General features: G+C 40.3%; 1 pseudogene; it reads left to right on the forward strand.

Annotated features, from left to right (window-relative positions):
* LOC102835207 overlaps positions 1-270 on the forward strand; it is a 5,751-nt pseudogene extending 5,481 nt beyond the window's left edge.
* The last annotated feature ends 3,492 nt before the right edge of the window (positions 271-3,762 follow it).

The following is a 3,762-nucleotide window of genomic DNA, read 5'->3' on the forward strand; positions in this document are numbered from 1 at the left end:
AAATATGGCCTTGGTGATACAAATGATGCTGGATATCGCATGATAGAATTCTGCAAAACCAATAATTTGTTCATTTCAAATACCTTCTTTAGACAGCATAAGAGATGACTATACACACGGACCTCGTCCGATGGAATACATAGCAATCAAGTTGAAAACATCTGTGGAAAGAGACGATGGAAAAGCTCCATATCATCAATCAAAACAAGGCTAGGGGCAGATTGTGGAACAGACCATCAATTGCTCATATGCAAATTCAAACTGAAGCTGAAGAAAATGTAAACAAGTCCACGAGAGCCAAAATATGACCTTGAATATATACCACCTAAATTTAGAGATCATCTAAAGAACAGATTTGATACATTAAACACTAAAGACCGAAGACCAGAAGAGTTGTGGGATGACATCAAGAACATCATACTAGAAGAAAGCAGAAAGTCATTAAGAAGACAAGAAAGAAGGAAAAGGTCAAAATGGATGTCAGAAGAAACACTGAAACTTGCTCTCCAGCGCAGAGACACTAAAGCATATGGAAGAAATGAGGAGGTCCAAAAACTGAACAGAAAATTCCAAAGATCAGCTCAAGAAGATAAAGCCAAATATTACAACAAAATGTGCAAATATCTGGAGTCAGAAAACCAAAAAGGAAGAAAATGCTCAGCATTTCTCAAGCTGGGGGGACTGAAGAAAAAATTCAAGCCTCGACTTTCATTATTGAAAGAATCTCTGGGCAAATTATTGAATGATGAAGAAAGCATCAAAAGAAGATGGAAGGAATACAGAGTCACTGTACCAAAAGGAAATAGTTGATGTTCAACCATTTCAAGACGTAGCATATGATCAAGAGACAATGATACTGAAGGAAGAAGTCCAAGGTGCATTGAAGGAATTGGCAAAGAACAAGGCACCAGGAATTGATGTAATAAAAATTGAAATCTTTCAAGTAAGTGAGGCAACACAGGAGGCACTCACTCATCTATGCCAAGAAATTTGGAAGACAACTATTGGTCTATTGATTGGAAAAGATCCGTATTTGCGCCCATTCCAAAGAGAGGTGACCCAACGGAATGTGGAAAAAAAATCAGACAATATCTTTGATATCCCATGCGAGTAAAGTTTTACTAAAGGTAATACAGAAATGGCTGCAAGCATACATTGACAGAGAACTTCCAGAGATTCAAGCCGGATTCAGAAGAGGACGTGGAACAAGAGATATCATTGCTGATGTCCAACGGATCTTGGCTGAAAGCAGAGAATATCAGAAAGATATTTACCTGTGCTTTATTGACTACACAAACCTTTTGATTGTGAGGATCATGACAAGCTATGGACAACATTGAGAAGTATGAGTATTCCAGAACACTTAATCGTGTTCATGAGGAATCTGTACATGGACCAAGAGGCAGTTGTCATAAATTTGAATATCGGTTGTATTAACTGGTCTTCCTTGTAGGCATATGGATACTATCCTATCACAGATAGCATTGTATTTCGTGACTAATCTTGATATGTTCTTTTTGACAATGAATGCAACACCATTCCTCTTCAATTTGTCATTCCTGACATAGTGAACCATGTGATTGTCAGATTCAAAATGCCCAATACCAGTCCATTTCAGCTCAGTAATGCCTAGGATATTGATATTTATACGTTCCACTTCATTTTTGACAAAATTTCTAATTTTCCAGTATTCATAAATCCTACATTCCATATTCTGATTGTTAATGGATGTTTACAGCTGTTGCTCTTCATTTTGAGATGTGCCCCATCAGCAAATGAAGGTCCCGAGGGTTTTACTCCATTCCCGTCATCACAGTGAACTCTTTGAGGAGGCAGCTCTTCCCCAGTCGCATTTTGAGTGCCTTCCAACCTGAGGGGCTCATATTCTGGCACTGTATTTGGCAATATTCTGTTGTTCTTCATCATGTTGCAGTATTCAATATTCTGGTCCTGACAGTGTCCAACTTATAGCGATCCTACATAGGGTTTCTGAAGAGCAGTTGGTGGGTTTGAGCCATTCACCTGGCAATTTCCTGCCCAGTACTTACCCTGCAGCACCATACCAGGACTTCTGAACTATTCTACTCGTGTAGTTTCTAAAATCAGTCCAATATGGTCCCAGCCCTGATCCCAAGGTACCTAGAGAAGACCAATCTTATCTTATTTGCCATTTTCTTTGGTTGTATCCTCATACCCCACCTAGGATAGTTCAAGACTCCAGGTCAAAACAGTGGCCAAAGCCCTGTCAGTAATCCATGGTAACTCTCACCAGGAGTTCCTTGCTCAGGTAATCACAGTGCCCTGGAAAAGAAAAGACAAATCCACTCATTTTTGTTGGTTTTATCTGCCCTCTAGTCAACCCAAACTAAGAGATTCAAATGCCCCATCCTTGCACCATCCCCATGATGGTCATGTGCCGTGGTGTCAGTGCCGACTCTTAAGGACTCTGTTTAGGGTTTCTCAGTCTGTAAATCTTTATGGAAGCAGAAAGCCTCATCTTTCTCCAGTGGAACCACTGGCAGTTTCAAACTGCTGACCTTAAGATTAGCAGCCTGACTCATAACCACTACGTTACCAACCCTCCTATGATGGGTTGGCGATCTTTATTTTACCTTTCTGACTCACCTCATCTACATGTTTTGATGCTGTTAGCTTCTTGATTTTATCTGAAGGTGTTAATGGAAGGTTTTCAGATAACAACATATTCCTTTTCCAAATGGTCCTTTTATAATTTGTTGACAGAAACATGAAGCTGATGCTTACCAAGCCATCCCCTTGAGGAATAACCACTAACTCTACGCATGTGCAAGCAATGATAACACTTCTGAGCTGCCAGTAGTGATTATAAAACACCATCAATTGTAAGACACATCAGTAAAATTTTACATGCATGTGATGTTAATGCTATTGTTCTATGATTTCCATGTTCTGTTGTATCACCACCTTTCTTTGGAATGGACACTAATGTATGTTCCTGGATATTGTTTGTTAGATTCTTGCCTTTAAGAATTTGAGCAGGAGCCTCAAATAGAACTACAGAAGGAAGTCACCTTTATTGAGAAAGAGAAGGCTGGCCTGGCACACCTGCCACAGAGTTACTAGGGAATCCACGCACCTAGGTCCCAAGGCTGGGCTTTTATACAGGACAAAATAAGGAAGTGGGGCAAGGTGACCAATCAGGTAAGGGGATTTAGTTTGTTCCTTTACCTGAGGTCCAGGAGGTAGTATCCTTCAGTCATCTGGCATTATATGCTTCTGGCTGCTCGAGATGGAGTCAGTTCAAAGGATTCTGTGATATATGTTGTCACCTACAATGGGATGGCTTCTTCAAGGGGCATTCTCAGGGAAGGACACTTACCAGTTTGGGTCTGACTCAAGCTTGTTTTGAACTGGCTTTTGTGGTTTTCTGTTAGTAGCCAACAGTGGCTCTTCTGTCCCTAACATAGATCTTGATTCTAATTACACAGAGACAGTGCTTTAGTCAGAGGCAAAGGGAATGCAAGTTACAAACCTCCAAAGGTTTCCGTTTGAGTTTTCTTCTGACTTGTGTTTAAATTTTTCTGAGGTCTTCAGCTACTGTTCAAATTTTTAACGTTTTTCAATTAATATAACCTTAGTAATTTAACATTAAGGAACTCTGGTAGTGTAGTGGTTAGAATCAGGCTGCGAACCGCAAGGTCAGCCGTTCGAAACTACCAGTTGATACGCGGGACAAAGATGAGGCTTTCTGCTCCCGTAAAGATTTACAGCCTCGGGAACCCT

This window comes from Chrysochloris asiatica, unplaced genomic scaffold (genome assembly GCF_000296735.1).
Source record: "Chrysochloris asiatica unplaced genomic scaffold, ChrAsi1.0 scaffold00065, whole genome shotgun sequence".
NCBI classification, from domain to species: domain Eukaryota; kingdom Metazoa; phylum Chordata; class Mammalia; order Afrosoricida; family Chrysochloridae; genus Chrysochloris; species Chrysochloris asiatica.